Below are 18,114 nucleotides of genomic sequence, written 5' to 3'. Positions count from 1 at the left end.
TATCCAGGATATTTTTAAATAACTGCAACATTTTATAATTAATAACTGTTGCTTATAACTATATCTACTGTATATCAACATAAAGTTGTATGATCTGATGCACATTTCATATTGAGTAACAATCAGAATCTCAGCTTCAATAAGTTATTGTGATTTACATTAGAGCAAAAAGAAGTGTGGCTGTTGTATACTGTACTGCAGTTGTTCTCAAAGTGGGGGCATGCCAGGGGGGGCGCGAGTGACCAGGAGGAAAAATGGTTATAAAAAAAGATCATAATTAGAAAAATTATTGATTCGAAAATAATATGATGCAGTACAGTACTATTACGTCTGGGTCTCTGTGTTTCATTAAAGCTCGTGTGTGTGTGTGTGTGTGTGTGTGTGTGTGTGTGTGTGTGTGTGTGTGTGTGTGTGTGTGTGTGTGTGTGTGTGTGTGTGTGTGTGTGTGTGTGTGTGTGTGTGTGTGTGTGTGTGTGTGTGTGTGTGTGTGTGTGTGTGTGTGTGTGTGTGTGTGTGTGTGTGTGTGTGTGTAAGTTGACTGCCTAGCTGAGTGACAGATAATGTGAACGAGCCATTTTGTGTGCGTGAGCGAGAGAGCGCACCGGTACTGGAGATCGTTGTTGTTAGCTTCTGGTGCTAGCGAGCTACGCTAACAGATAGGAGTTTTTTCAACAACAAAGTGGAGGAGAGTCCTCTCCTGTCAGACTGAGAGACTCAGTGAGCTAAAGGACTCTCTCAGTGTTATCTCAGTGGGTCTCAAATGTTTTGGTCACCATTAATGTAAACAATTATTTCCGAGGCACACGTTTATATGATCATTATATAGTTATAAAAAAATAAGAGAATAAATGAAAAACAGCTATGAAATACTATATGACAGTAAAAAAAGAATACAGTTTAAAAGGGTGATTTGTAAAATATCCATAAAGAAAAATTAAATCTGTTTACAGTTCTGTTTCATATGGGTGTTGAGAGATGTATCCATAGATATCTTCATTTTGCTCTAAAAGTGCACCTGATTGATGCTTTTAACTTCAATATTTTTAAAAGAAATCTCTGACTATTTGTGTTGGGGCGGCCCGACTTTTTTTTTTCTCCAAAGGGGGCCTGACAGAAAAAGTTTGAGAACCACTGCTGTACTGTAAGGTGATAATTCCAACAAAGTCCTCGGAGCTCAAATCACTGACTGCCACCCTAAGTTTTCTTAATATGCAATTATTTACCGTGTTCCCGAAACAAGATCCCACTGTCCCCATCCAACAAACAGAAACTGAGCTGAATTTTCCCTCATCCGGGGCATTCTGAATATTGCCATCAAGTGTATGAATTTAATTTATCAGGGTCTAAATAATCAATAGCGTTTCACATATTGATGAGGTGTATAAACTTCTCTGAGGTTCGATACCACATCCCTTTGTAATCCATTAACCTCTCCCTGGAGTTCAGGCCAACCTTAGATTTATAGGGACCGACTGTAATAAATCCACTTGTACATCATTTAGTGTCTTAGGGGATTTGCAGCACATTCCTGTCCAGAAAGCGCCATCTATCCTACCTTCATATTCTCATCTGCATTTTATAAGTCCTAACAACATCCACCACAGTCTGCAACCCCTTTCAGAAACCCTGTGCCTATGTGAGTACATTTCCTGGGTAGAGCTGGAGTGTGAGCCAGTAACCAGCGCCTTTCAGTGTGGTGGTCCAGTGAAGGATTGTTTGTTCAAAGCAACACCTTGGTTTTGACACCATTTGGCTCCCCGGTTGGGAGCCTTAACCTCATCAATCTTGCTGCTAAACGGAGAGCACTCAATAGGGTAGTGTATCGACGCGCTCTGAACTCCATTGTTCACTGGAACTGAGCACTCAGCAGGTTAGAGGGCTGAGTGTCTCCTCGGATCAATGCAAGGGTTGTTAGCCCAGAGCAGCCAGTCAGAGGGCTAACGTGCCTCCGCCTGCTCCACGCAGACACGCACCAGCTCTACTTGTTTAAAACTCCTTCTTGAGTCCTTGAGCGTTGATCTTGGTCCAGCTTTTGTTTTCTCATTACACATCGATTTAGTTCACCACCTAGCAGCGTAGGTCCAGTTATTCAAGCCCCGCCTCACACGGCTTCCTAACATCTCTCTCCAAGGGGAAGTATCCTGTAAAGATTTGCATAGGAAAGGTCATTGGCAATGCAGGAACGGGGGGGCCTGATGATCAAATACTTGTTCTTCCTCTTCCCTGTGAGATAAGATGCACGTGGCATACACCTGGGAGAAATCTGAAGTAATTTTTGATTTGTGACGAGCCCTGTGGAACTCCTCCGGTCGCTTACCCCTCTGGAAATATCCTCTTACTCCTCAGGAATCCTTGTTTGGTCTGATGTTATCAACGTCTGCAGTGAAAACTAAAACGTCTTTCAAGATGTTCTTATCTTTCTAGTCCCACAACAACATTTCCTTTTATGTTCTTTATTATTGGAAAATAAAGAATATAATAGAACTGGCTTTAGGAATGTTATCGTTGGTCCATTGATTGTTCCACTACTTCTGACTGTCTTATTTCTACAACTTTTTAAAAGATAGTCAGAAGTTGTACCGAGTGCCCAGAGGAGGAATTCTGGATTAGGGATTCCCCTGACTTCTTATTTAAGAACCCCAACATAAAGTCAAATAATTCATTTATATGGGGAATATTTCAATCTAATCTAATTCATGGATTGCTACAAAAGTTACTTGGTACAGATGTGCTGACATTTTTCAGATGATGCATGTTTTTGCCTTTGGTGATCCTAACTTTCCCTTTATGCACCACCAAGTGACACTTTCCCCCAGGAAAATGTAAATAACTTTGGTGATCACTTTAGCTTCAGGTTTTTCTTGTTAAGTGCTAATTAACAATGTAAGCATGCTTACAGTATAAGCAACAATTGCAAATGTGACCTTGGTAAATATACATGCAACTTCAGAATGTGACATTGTCATTGTAAGATTGTTAGCACTCTGACGTTAGCATTTAGCTCAAGTAAAGATTCTCATAGCTGCTAGCGTGACTACAGACTCTTAGCATTGTCAAAAATATTCATGGATTTATAATCTTCATTGGATAAAAATTCACTTGGTTTGTAGGCCTAAACTGTGACTGATGCGTTTCCTAAAGAGTGTTTTCAGCTGTGAAAGTAAGGAAGCTTGGGTCACCTCCAAAAGCTCTCAGCGGCTGTCTCTCTAAAAGCAGCTTACCAGCTCTGAGCAGCCGCTGAGCACTGGCTCCTTCCTGGTGAAAATGAGAACATTTGACAAGCCAAGGTCACCAGGGGGCTTTGCCTGTATAAGGCCTCAATCGCAGGGCCCAGCGAACACTGCAAAGTCATAAAGCACTTTGTCATCACTCGCTATATAAACTCTCAACAATCAAGTGGGATCACATTCCCTCCCTCCCTCCCTCCCTTCCACTCTGTGTGGCCTGTGTCACTTGATTTTCTCCTGGCGCCGTTTCAAATCCAAATGGCGAATACTGGAAGGCTGTCATGTGGAAGACTGCTGGGCCTTTTCCGGGACCTCAAGGAAAGCTTTACCCACCTTATTGGCATGCAGAGCAAGGCGTTGGTGAGAGGAAAGAGCGGCCAGGTGTAAAAAAACAGCGAGGTGGGAACTGGCAGTATTTATGAATGGTCCAATAATGAGCCATCAGGAGCATGGTGGCCATGAGAAAACGAAGGAAGACAAGTGTTAGAAAAAATGATCGCCCTTGTCCTGCACTGGGAGAGCAGCCACGCCGATGAGAGGAGATTGGATTATCCAAGGGAAGGCCTGTCAGTGGCTGAGGGGCCGCGGCTGCAGGCTGCAGGGGCAACAGGTGCGGGCTCGCCAGCGTTTCTGCAAATTAGACTAATCACAGGGCCCGACTGGGGAACACCTGAAGCAGGCTGGCCAGGCGAACAGGAGGAGGGGAGGGGGGCCACTGTCTTCTTCATGGCTTTTTGCATTTACAATGGGGCTCATGTTCTGTTGAGTTCAAGTTGAGAAGCGAGGCTGCACTAGACATAGCGGTGCTTGGGTTAAATGCTAACGTTGGGACGTTTACATACATGTATTGATAATGCTAACATTAGCGTACGTTGTCAAGCACGTTCACATTAGGTCTTTAAAGTTGCTTACAGCTTAGGCTGATTGGAATGGCATTAGTTCCTCTAGTGATTCAGTCATCATGAATTGACCTGATAATGGCGCTAGATGTAAAGTCAAAGAATAAGATATCACTGAATAAATTAAGATCCATCCTAAGGGGGACATGAATGCTTGTAACAAATGTCATGGATGACTTTGAAACATACTCTTTCTCTGACTGCAGTGTTAGTCTTATATCCTGAACGTACATTATAAATGATCATAGGATGGACCAGACCTATAGCTTTCTTATGGTAGTCATTATTGAATCAACGGCTGCCTAGATGCCCAAACTTTCATCCAACAGAAGCTTTGTGAGAGAATGTATAGCTTAAGTAGGATGGTCCTGTGAAAATAGGGGAAAGGCTACACATTCAACAACCCCGTCCTCCAACATTGGCATGGATTGTCACAGCGAAATACAATCCACATGTTCATGCTCTCAGTGAGGAGGAGAGCGAGTGAAAACAAATAATCCTAAAATCCCTCTGTGGACACCCAATGTCTTATTTTGGAGGGTCTGCGGTACCCTCAGATTCTTCTGGTAACAGAAACCCACAGTGAATGATGGACATTTTCTATTCTTAGCCTCAGCAGAATCTCCCCAACCTTTGCTTCTTCCATACTGCAAATATCACATTGCTGATGTATTCCATATTAAATTACTGAGTTTTAACTGAGCGGGGCTGTGCAGTGTCTGTTATCAACAACCATAATATGGAAGATTAGCACACACATGATGCCCACCTGTTGCCCAGCTCTGTTTTATGAAGGTCACAGCTGTGATACTGAAACCGGGCTTTTTATATTCATGTGGGAGGGGGCTGCTGATATTCAAGTGTCATTCAACAGAAAAAAGGCTGATAGTAATGCTTTAATTCTAAATGTATTGTAACAGTTGTTGACAAGTAGACAAGTAGAACCACATGCTGCCTTTTTAAAGCCACAGTTGTCACATTTCTATTAAAATCCCCACGCTATTTCAACTGTATCCTCTTTCCCACCCAGAGAATGTCGACACATGGGAGCAGTGACAATATTTTTTTAGTTTTAAGATATTTTTTGGGCCAGAAAGCGCCTTTTATTGAAATATGCATTGTTGAAAGGGGGGAGGATGACATTGCCTGCAATTCTGCAAGCAGGATTCTAACCTGGAGACATTTTGGCAGCCTACAATCTTTTTACTATGGGTACGTACCAAAAATACTTATGAACCCCCAAGGAAGGTCTCAAAAGATCAGATGATGTATTGCAACATAATTATAAGGTGAGGAATTTGTATGGAACAAACACACCCAGCCTGTGTCAGAGTAGGACATTATTTATTAACTACTGTCCACCAGTCTTATGGTAATCATTCACCATCTGCACTTAGTTTCTAAAGCTAGTCTGAGTAGTGATTGAAAACATTGCTAGTGATCACTTTTAAGCCTTGAGATTTAACTTTTAATTATCTTTTAAGTTTGAGAATGGCCAGCACATGTTGTTTTTATTTGACCCTTGACTGCTCCCAGTTAGGAGTCAGAGATGCATTTATTAACTCAAACTTGTGTTGTTTCTTTATGTAAATGAGACTCCATTTGCCATGTTTTACAATATAAGCAAATTATTAAGTAAACCTACTGAAAGGTTTGTGTATGTTGCGCATTCTCACGTTCAGTAATTAACAAATTCCTTGTGCAAACAGACAAACCACTCTAAGCTGCTTAAGGAGAAAACCATAATTTTCTTGCACAGAAATTACAGTTACAAGGCTTTCCCAGTATTAACATTAGAATGAGTCACACAGCGCCGGTGTCAGAGTCACGCGGTTTTACAGCTCTGTCAAACGCTGTCCGTTGTGTGTTCCAGCCATCATCGCCAGGCAGAAACACCATGTCGGGCCGTTCCAGCTTATTGTCAGCCAATATGCCAGGCTTTTTCCTGAAAGAAAATGATCCCATTCCCCTCGGACTCATGTCATATTAAGCAAATTTACAGCTTAGCACTTAAGAATTCTCTGTTTGCCAAGAAATAAGCAGCGGGCCTCACTTGCCAGTTAGCCGCGCTGCGCTGTGGCAATTGGAGTGAAATGAGAATTACTCTGGCCTCTGAGAGAGCGCCGGGCCATTAGTTTTTTTTTGCTGCAGGCTCTGCCCTTTTGGATAAGACTTATAAAGTGATGAAACACTCCAACTCAACTCTGGAGACCTCTGGTCCAATTCTGAAGCAAACTACTTGAAGGGTAATGGCTGCATGGCTACGAGCCAGCCGGATCAACCGTTTCTGCACTTGTTTCTGGTCGCTGTCTGCTACTAGTTGTTTGTTCTGCTGGCAATGTCGTGTTTAACTCTGGGGATGACTAATCTGTGGCAATGGGCAAACTAGAGGCAAGTAAAACAAATAGAACACAATGTTTGGTATTTCTTAGTAAACATTTATGTAACAGAGTTGACAGGAGGCTCATTTTTCACAAGCTGTTTAAAGGGCCTCAACACTAATCTTTCCACTGGATTCTGTTTGTGTTTGTAAGATGACAACTGTGTGTTTACCAAATAACATCTCCCGTGTAACATAACACCCCCCCCCCCCCCCTTTTAGAAAATGTGGGGGGGAGCTTTAGAGAGCTCTCTCCTGAAAGACTGAGCGGCTCTGATAACCTCAGCTCAGTGAGGTAAAGGCACACCTTTATCATTATAGTTATAAAAGAGAATAGAGAATAGATGAAAAACAGGTATAAAATACTATATGACAGTAAAAGTTGTTATTAATAAACAAGAATACAGTTTAAAAGGTGCTTTGTAAAATATCCATAAAGGAAAAATAAAATCTGCTTACAGTTCTGTTTCATATGGATGTTGAGAGATGTATCCATAGAGCTCTCAAAGTGTACCAGATTGATGGATTTAACTTCAATATTATAAATAAATTAAAATCCAGGGGGAGCATGCCACCCCTCCCCCCTAGAGGATGTTAGGTCCACCCCCCACTTAAATCATGTTCAAATAGATAGGATACTAAATATATCTGCACACATCTTGTGTCCATATCTTTCTGTTTTGGTGGTCATGCCACAACCGTGAACATGCATGCGCGAGTCATAGTGAGTGTCTGCATGTTGGGGGGGGGGCTAAAAGTCTTGCATAGGGCAGCAAATTGCTCAGCAAATTGCTGTGTGCTCATAAACACTACAGTTTTATTTAGAATCAAGCATTCATCAGTATTCAAAAATAGTGCCTGATTGTCAAATCTGATGAGGGGAATAATTATAATTTTAGGGGCAAAATTCATAATAAAAAGTACTAAAATGTACACATTACATTCATAAGTTGCATAGATTCATACTGTTCCCATTAGCCATTTCTACTGTTTTGCAATAATTCCTGCCTTCCTACTAACCCTGAACTCTAAATGAATGTTTTGAAGACAAAGAGTTAATCATGACGATCTGATCAGCAGTATCCGGACCACTTGTTTTCCTGTGAACTGGTCGGAGAGTTGAATCCAGTATTACTGGTTTTTAAAGTTAATAACCACACTACTGTTGTTTGTTTTCACAAATGTTGAATGTTGAATGTTTCAGCAAAACTGTGAGAAAAATGCTTTGTTATCTTTATGTTTCCACAGAAGAAAAATGTGTTGAAAGACAAAGATTTCGAGATACGCCACCTTCCAAAGAACACACCGTTTATGGAAAAAAAGAAGTTACCCAGCCAGAAACAAAACACACAGGTGTTGCACAAGAGAAAAATATCTGATCCAAAAACCTGCTGAGCACACACAGAAGTGGATCTGTACTGATCTTTAAAGGATAATTATATATTTGTATATTTAAAGGAGGATGAAGTCAACACTCGACTGACCGGTGGTTGCTATGTTGAAAAGCTTAACAACAACCTAGTTTCTCAGTGTGGTTGGGTTTTAAATGTGGAACATTTAAAACGCATGGAAATCTCTCGTTTTCACAGATCTTTGTAGACCAGTTCTGGTGTTTGATGTTTGAAACTATCTCATGTTTCAGCTCAGACTTTCCTACAGATGGTTTTTACTGTGAGGAAATGGAAATTCTTGTAATTTGAGTCCCTGATACGTTGTTGTATCTTTTTTTGCGCTATTAATATACTTTAATGGCAACATTTGTAGGTGCTGTAATTTAATATAAATGGTAATAAATGCTTTTTTATTTATTTATTTTTGTAAATATATGTCACAATACACCTTGCCTGTAGCAGACTGATCACTGTTACACCACACTAAGATCCCCAGACACAGACCCCCAGTCTATCTGCGACCCAGTACCACAGGTGGAACAGCAGCATATCTAAACAGAGCCACATAAGGCAAAGCCACATGTTCCTATGGCCCTGCATCCAATAAGGTCTTGTTAATGGTAAATTGGATGAATGTGTGTCCAATTCTCCATTTCCTCAGAGGTGTCTCAGCTGCAGCAGCTGCTACCAATGGCAAAGCAGCTTTTTTCACACAGCCCCCTTTTCCGCCGTGTGACCGAGGTCTTTCCAAAAATAAGCCCATACACATGCAAAAATAGATAAATGGACATCTATTGCAAAGGGCATCGGATTTAAAGAGAGGTCTAACTCGGGCTGAGTGCTGAAAGAGATGAAGGGGAAACATCTCATCCAAAAACGTCAACTATAAATGGGCCAATGAAGCTGTAAAATGAGTGGGCCAGCCATATGCACAGGAAATGTAACATTGTGTGTACCTGTGGGGTTTATAAACAACACACTGGACTGTGTCTGATGACAAAGATAGGGGACAGCATGTCACTCATTCGTTTGATGCAAAAAGCGTTTCTATTTGTTGTGGTACTGAGATTATGTTAATCTTACATTTTGTTTTTAAAGAGTGGTCATCAGTATAGTATGTAGTAAATTGGACATGAACAGTTATCTAAAACACAACTTTAGCATTTCTTTAATGCAATTACTTTAGCTGCATTGCTTATGGGTGGATGATAAAGGATGTTTGAGCACACTGTGAATTGATAGTATAGCACAATAACTTGTAAATGTTGGTTCATTCAACTCAAACTATGGACTTTAGCAGTGTCGTTTTTGGTTTAACAGAAAAAAGCTTTGATAAAATCAGAGTTGCAACTCAAATTACAACTTTATTGTTTATGCAAAAGGTTATATGGTATCTTATCTGGTATCTGCCAACCATCGAGGACTTCTCCACCCAGCCTGTGAAAAGAAGGCTCACAAGATCATCAAGGCCTCCATTACCCAGCAGCCTCCATTACCCAGCAGCCTCCATTACCCAGAAGCCTCCATCACCCAGCAGCCTCCATCACCCAGCAGCCTCCATTACCCAGAAGCCTCCATCACCCAGAAGCCGCCATCACCCAGCAGCCTCCATCACCCAGCAGCCTCCATCACCCAGAAGCCGCCATCACCCAGCAGCCTCCATCACCCAGCAGCCTCCATCACCCAGAAGCCTCCATCACCCAGCAGCCTCCATTACCCAGAAGCCTCCATCACCCAGAAGCCTCCATTACCCAGAAGCCTCCATTACCCAGCAACAAACTGTTCTGTCTGCTGCAGTCTGACAAATGCTACTTCAGATGTTTATATCACATATTCATATATATTTATTTATACATTAAACTGTATACAGTATGTTTGGGATTTACAGTATTTAATAGTATATTATGTTTTATTTTCTATTTTCTATGTATTTATTTGTATTACTCCTGAAACCTTGCACCATGATGATTATCCTGTTAAGCCCTGAGCCTGTTTTTCAGGTCTCAGGCTCGAAAATGACATTCCCAGAACAAATGACCATATCTTCCCTTCTAAAAGGGGAACATTAATAATCTTTTTTCTCAAAGCAAGGTTACATCTGTGAGTTGGATGTAGAAGTGTCAGAATCAATATAGATGTTTTTATTTTAAAGTAAATTCAGATTGAACACAGTAAAACATTTTATTTTGTAGTGTCCGTCCAAAAAAAGAAAATTACTCAGTGAAAACCACCCTTGAATGATGGGATGGTAGACTAAAAGCTTTAGGAATCCAAACTATAACATATAATAAGTACCCTGTTTCAAGATTGATGCAAAACAAGTGAAATATGACCTTTTTAGAGAGATTTAGCAAAAGAAACCCACTTCTAGGGTCATTTTGGTGGATTTTCCATATCTCTGGCCCCCCTTGGTCGATTTTGATGATTGACATCTCTTTTTAACCGCTAGAGCCAATGGAATCGAGGGGAGGTTCCACATACACACACGTTACCAAATAAGGAGTGAGAGTGACGCGTAGCCAAAACCGGAAGCTGCGATAACTCTGGTGGCTACCATTAGCAGCTAATATTTATTCTCCGATTTTTACATAAAAATGGAATTATGGATTATCAATACTTTTTTTAAAGTGACAGACACATTGGATTAACCTATGGATTAACCTTCAGCCGCGTTTTTATCGTTTTAATGCCATTGAACCCAACTTTTGATCAGAATAACAACTAAAGGTGAGCATATCTCCGTGTTTTGCTACCTAAAGCTACGTCGTGTGTTGTCTGTATTTTCTTCCCCTGTTGCAAGTTCTGATCGCTCAGTGCAACACATCCTCACTCCCAGGTCGGCCTATGTTGACGTTATGTCAAGTCCCCTGTGTCGGCTTTTTCCAACGCAAGGGGGGGGGGCCCTTAGCGTACATTTTCAACTTTCCGGGATGTCCATAGTCCTCTATATAGCTCCCTAAACGTATGTTGTAGACGACTTGAGATCGCGAGCGAATGCTTCCCGCAGATCCATTCTCACAGCGTTTATCAACCTTTTTCTTACTCAATATCAAGCCACACTTATTGTTTTTACTTCTTCATTTTAATTGAATAATGTAGGACTTTTGTTGCCGTCAGTTATGGGGAGAGTAGGGGCTCAGAATACTGAAATCTGTATCTGTATCTGCATTAATGGACGTGCCATTGTGCGATTAAGTGAATGCGCAATAATTTACAAACTCTTCAACTACAACCCTAATTATATTTTAAAACATTTTAGAAGGCCTCACGAAATACTTTAACGTAAATTAAAATGTAAACATTATTCACCCACGGATCTATGGGTTGGGGTATTGTTGCGCACGGACATTTCAGTTAACCGGACTTCCTGTTGATGTGAAATACGAAATAAATTTTTAAAATAAAATAATACTTTATTATTGCTGTGCTTGCTTTTCTCTTAGGAGCTCATCACATAACGGCATTGTAATACACGGTTCGGCTGCATTAAATATTACATATCTGCCGTAGTTCGCTATTTATAGAGCTCTGCTGAGAAGACTTCTAGACAACAGGAAGAACTGCTGCCGAAATTGAATATGTGACGTGGATCATAAATGTATCAGCAATCAAACAACATCTTACATTTCTCTTCACACAATATGTCTCCTTGCAGTATCAATTAGACCCTCCAGAAAAACGCGGGCTAAAATCCTTGATTATGCGGGCTAAAATCCTTGATTATGCGAGCTAAAATCCTTGATTATGCGGGCTAAAATCTTTGATTATGCGATCAAACATGCGGGGTTTTATGTGATTTTATGCGGTGAAATTGCGGGGAGTTGCGAAATATGCGGAAAGTTGCGAAATATGCGGAAAAAATAAATATTGGGCTGTCTTATTTATTTATTCTCTCTCACACACAACCTGCCACTAACGTTAAACCCCTTTACTATTCAATTAAACACATTCAATGTTTATTTATTGTAAAAGCAATTGGGCTATTTTAATCACACTCTCTCTCTCACACACACTTCTCCGCCTCATTCTGTTTTCATTTACTCGTTCGTTATCTGACCAGCTTCAGTCTTGTAGGCTACTCACTTCGTTTCGTGTAGCCCTCGAAAGGGTTTTGGAGGTCGATGTCTCGGTGAACGTGAGTTGTTTGGCTTTCTTGTCCGCAGCAGCAGAAAGCGAATGTTTCAATGAATCAAAGTGGGTCGTCACCGTCGATGTTCTCTTATGCTCCAACACAGTTGCACGGGGTGCAGAATAGTTTCCCCCCAGACATCGGGGTACTGCTTTGCCCGGTCTTTAGCAGAAATGTTCGTCGGTAAATGAGATGGATTAGATTTTTTCATCTTGGTGAAGAGAAACTCTCGTCTGAGCTCCACACGTTCACTCTACGGTGTTGTTTACCTTCTGTGATGCGCGAGCTGATGACGTCGCGCATCGCTTCACGTCAAGACGAGTTCACTTCTTTTTTTTCAACTTTGTGTGGAAAAATGCGGGGATTATGCGGCCTTTTGATAAATATGCGGCTTTTTAAAAATATGCGCCATTTTGCTGATTATGCGGTAATTTCTGCGATCGCAGAATCGCGTTTTTCTGGAGGGTCTAGACTATGGACATCCCGGAAAGTTGAAAATGTACGCTAAGGGGCCCCCCCCTTGCGTTGGAAAAAGCCGACACAGGGGACTTGACATAACGTCAACATAGGCCGACCTGGGAGTGAGGATGTGTTGCTCAGTGATGATACTATATAATCTGTGGAATCTCAGTTTTAATCGGATATCTTGTATGTGCATTTACAATAAGTAATAAGGGTATCTTTACCTTGAGTTCTGTGCCAAGTGCGTTAGCATTTTTTTGCTCAGGGGTCATTTAGACGCTTCTTATGAAACTTGTGTTTTGTTTTGGTAAAAATGGTTCATATCGTCAGTTAGCTGAGTTTCTTCCCATTAATCTGGTGCTACACATTAATAGGTTTTTAAATATTAAGAAGGCCTGAGACACAGTTTCGTGAAAAAAACCCTGCAGCCCCCTCCACAGGGGGATCTCGGGCTAAACAGGTTATTGCACTATTTTATGTCTAATTGATTTGTACGTTAAGTAAATTGTATGTTGTGTTGTTGAAGTAGCCTGGGACTTTTGATTGCCAGAACTAGGATGGAGCGAGTGTTCATACCACAATAAGGCCAATTGATTCCTTGCAATTGAAAAAACTGTCTCTGCTCTCTAATAGCTCAGTACATTGTGATTTCTGTTATTTATATTGATTTTAAATTTGTGACATATTAATGCCATACTATAAAGCTTGTGTCTATTTGACAAAGAGTAACTTGACTTTTTTATGACTTTTTAAACACACTATGAGATAACTTTATTTAAAGGTATGGCATTAGACTATGACATCCAATAATAGTAATTGAATATGCTTTTAAAACATACTTTACTATGACTTTTTATTAATTTTAACATACTAGAATATGTCATTTTATTCTGATGTATTTCGTCATACTATACTCGTATTTTCTAAATATGTCGTTTTTTTCCTTTCTTTTTATGATATCTTCGAGAAATTGTTGTCCCTTTTTTTATTTTTCAACATACTAAACTATGTCGGTTTTTAATATAGTTTGAAAGGGGGCAATTGCCCCACCCTCCCACTTGAACACCCCTGCTCTGATGCCTGATGAGGTTATTTTTCATAAATGAATATCTTTAATCTAGTTCGACTCCATCCAAATATGAGTGAAATAGTTTCTGTTGAAAAAAATGAAAACAATTTAACTTTCAAAATAAAAATAAAGCCAAAATCACGAGAGTCTAAGCATGACCCAGAATGAGGGACATGGCAGATTAACAACCAGTGAACAGTCTGTCTGTTTAAATGGTGTGTGCCTGGAGGCAGCTCTGCAGAGAGATGGAGACTAAACTGACATCACATCTCACTCAAGTGTCTCTGTCTGAGGCCCGAACACACAGTACACACAGTACACACAGTACACACAGTACACACAGACTCAGATGCCTCCCTTTAGTGATCTTGAGCCATTTGTAGTTTCTGCTGATATGACACCTTTACGCTCAAATATGCTCATGAGATAGTGATTACACACAATATCACCTTATCCTTCCTTTCTCACATTGAGGTTAAGAAAAATGTTCATGATTATGTATTTTTCTCTTTATATATTTGTAGGTAAATATTCACTATTTATATATTATAATAGTACAGTCTTAATGTCTTCAAAACCAGTACCACGTGTTGATATGTTTGATAGTTATATGGTAGTTGGTTTTTCGTCATTAGAAGTGCATTGTTTTTCTTAATGTGTGCATTTCTTTAATAATACATGTCAAATGTCTCACAATCAGCTGATCTTTTATAATCTGTTTTTTTTTAACTTTCATGTACACCTAACATGTTCCTCCATATTATATTACGTTTGTCATTATTTCTGTGCGTTCTTTTAATGTTGTTGCAGCAGTGACGGACTCTCCCCACAGGTATTATAATAGTTTCATAGCACTCTCTGGCTTCTTGGCTGGCACATTGTTCTCTCTGAGCTTCTCCAGCTCTCCCTCTCTGGCTGTATTACGCAGGACTCGGTGAGTCCACAGCGGACAATCTTCATAATCCTTCCACAGTGGCCACTCCACTGACTCCACTGTACAATATCTGTCTTCATCTCAGAGTGCCCGGGCCCAGCCACCTGCTTTTCCTCTGCCCCCCCCCCCCTCCACGCTTTGTGAACTTAATAAAAGCTGCCATTAGCAGCGCTTCATCTGTTTGGGGCCCTAATCTGCCTTATAGGCGTCATGTGACCACATATGCAGTGCACACCTGTCGTGTATGTCCCAGCCCCGACTGTCGCCTCTCTCTCTCACTCAACCTGTTCCTGGCACATCAACCCACTGCGTGTCAGCGATGGTCGGCACACAGCACAAAATTGTTGGCACACGTAATATACACGATCTGGTGTTGTGTTTTGTGAAAAGGTATGCATCAGTTGAAAGATTTGTCATACTCTGTCTTTGACATTCAACAAGACATGAACAGTGAAAAACAGGCCTACAGTCGTTCAGTATGTTTTTATTTCACTGAATAAAAATCTCAATCTTGCATAAGACATGCAGAAACAGAAGAAAAAACATAAATATAGCACAATGAAGATGAACAGCACTGTTATCCAAGTGTAAATAAGCAATACGACAAGAATGAATAGTAGTGCTGAGGGCAACAAATTCAAGTAGACTTTTAAAAAAATTGCTTCATTGTCTGCTTTTCATATAAAATGTCTCATGAGTCTAGCCAAATTGAATGCTAACGGGAGATGGCTTTTAGTCCAAAAGTGCAATATATTTTACAAAGTCTAAAATGTTGCTGTTTACCCCAGTACGCTGCAGTAAGCAGGAGGGCTTTCATATTACATTTTTCGCAGCAGTGGAAATACATCTCAGTTTATTTTCCCCCCCACTTTTTTATACCATCCTTTTTGCTCCGTTAATTAAAACAGTAACATGATCTGTCGTTTCGGCAGCAGCCTATGCAGGATTTGGAGGTCGTTCCGTCTGGTTTTTTGTGTAATATAATTTTCATGTTATTCTTTTTTTTCTTCTAGTAGATTATATACAGGATGCCAGCTGGCTGACAGATGGTGATGAGCCTTTACCCCACATTTTTTCTCTTTTTTTTATTAAAAAAAACATCACAAGGAAGTGAAGGAGGAAGGACAGGAACAGCTGTAGACGAAGGGACAGAGAGCCGGCACACTGGCCGCTGGGTGACATGAGGAGTGGGAGGAGAACCCAGCACGTGGCTCAAAGCAAAGAAAAAAAAGAACTAAATAAATGTGCCCTGTTAACGGTGAACAAGACACAGAGAGCCATCTTGTTAGCAGTAGCAGGACTCTAACTCTCCCTAATGGTCCGAGGCTCTGATCTTGTTCCCGCACCAGAATGTCAAGCGTGAACAATGGGCGACCACAACAACAAATATTGTTGATTCCTCTACCTGCATGGATGCAGATGTTTGTTTTCATTTGTTTTTCCTCAAATTCTGTGGCAGAAAGTGTCCCAGTTGGATTGAAAGTTGAACAAAGCGGGGAAAGGCGCACAAGGTCATGAAACATGAGGCTCTGAGCAGCTGGGACGGAGCCACAGGTCTGTGTTCTTACAGCCGCGGCCTATCTGTCTCTCTCAGGGGGGGGAGACACACACACACACACACACACACACACACACACACACACACACACACACACACACACACACACACACACACACACACACACAACACACACACACACACACACACACCACACACACACACCACACACACAACACACACACACACCACCACACACACACACACACACACACACACACACACACACACACTTCAGGAGTGTCACTGACAGATAGAGAAACAGAGATCGCTGCTGTGACCTTTGCCCTGCTGTCGTCCACACACACAATGTCCTCAGGCTGAAGCACTATCAATCACTACACATGTATTGTTATATAATTATAGTTTCTTTATTTTCACTTTTTATAAATCCTGCTATTTCACACACACACACACACACACACACACACACACACACACACACACACACACACACACACACACACACACACACACACACACACACACACACACACACACACACACACACACACACACACACACACACACACACACACACACACACACACACACACACACACACACACACACACACACACACACACACACACACACACACACACACACACACACACGTCTCCCAGCCCCTACAGTTATCTGATGAGAAACTAAAACAAACGTGGCGACGCCTCCGCTCCGCTCTGGATCCCCGGAGACAATCAGTCTGAGAACGAGGCCCACAGCAAAGTCAATATAAACCAAGGATTTCAATTCATGAGGAAGAACAAAAGCGCACACATGGAAAAATGACAGTGACTAAAAAGTGTTTGATAAATAAAACAGAAACATCGATAATCAATTCAAATCAGTGTATTTTAGTTTGAGCTTCTGACATAGTTTGGAAAAAGAAAACAATAAATACTGCAAACATAACGAAATCTGCCAATGCTACAGTATGCACAGCTTTCCCCCCAAAAGTCTGGGGTAATTAAAAAAGGTCACGCACACAAGCAAACTATGATGAGGCTATTTGAATTTCTTTACTTTTTTATTATTCATTTCTCCTCTTAACGGTTTTCTTTTGAAAGGAAGCTGTTCATCAAAGAGCATTTTGTTCATATATAGTTATTTTTTTACAGAGGAAAATACTGTACAACCTTTTTTTTTCTTCTCAAAACAATATCTGGAGGAACATCATCATCTACACACATATTTATTCCCTATATTATGATGGTTCTTTCCAATGCCAAGCTCAGGAGATCATTCTGAATCAGTGTGTCCACTTCTTGGTCGAACATATTCGCTCAATATAAACCAGAGGATGGCTTTGACATATTTATAATTTAGTTCTACAGTAAGTGAGCATCGCCATGAACTTCTTAAGAGTTCATTTCAAATCGCAGTCCGTATTAGTGTTTCTCGTCAGGGCACCTTCTTTCTGATGCACCCATTTCCTTTTTTTTCTTTAAAACTGTCGGATCACAGAAGCAAAAAAAGAAAAGCCAGTCTTTAAATAATCACAGAACAACAGTTCTTTGTCACACTAACATCTATTTGTGCATTAAAGCAAAAGTGAACTAAAACAACATCTTTAAAGCAAAATTCCCTGTTAAAAGATATATATCATTTTTTTTCAGACGGTAAAAATTGAACCTAAAAAGTGCATTAACACCCTAAAATTTCTCATTGGAAGGTCACATAAATATTAAATAAAAACCGTGACAACAGGAACAGGAGCTCAACCACAGCCGAAGTGAATGGAAACAATGCCGCTGAGACATTTTCGGTCTGTCAAATTTCAACATAAAACACACTCCCCTCGCTCTGCCATCTGAGTGACTCATCTTTTCCTGTGGTCAGTCCGACCCCCCCCCCCCCCCCGGCCCCCCCCCCACATCCTGGCTCTCCTGCCGTTTAATCACGACCTCGCCTGCTCACAGATCGATATGCTTCTGACTAACAACACAACAAAACGAAATTGTAATGCAAAGATGCAAATGGTAACAAAAATATTTTTAAATATGCTTATGAGTCATCATGTAATCATCGTGGTCAGCTAATATAAAAGTGCACTATCCACACA

This window comes from Pseudochaenichthys georgianus, chromosome 7 (genome assembly GCF_902827115.2).
Source record: "Pseudochaenichthys georgianus chromosome 7, fPseGeo1.2, whole genome shotgun sequence".
NCBI lineage: Eukaryota > Metazoa > Chordata > Actinopteri > Perciformes > Channichthyidae > Pseudochaenichthys > Pseudochaenichthys georgianus.
The sequence above is the reverse complement of the archived record's forward strand: the minus strand, read 5'-3'. Positions refer to the sequence as shown.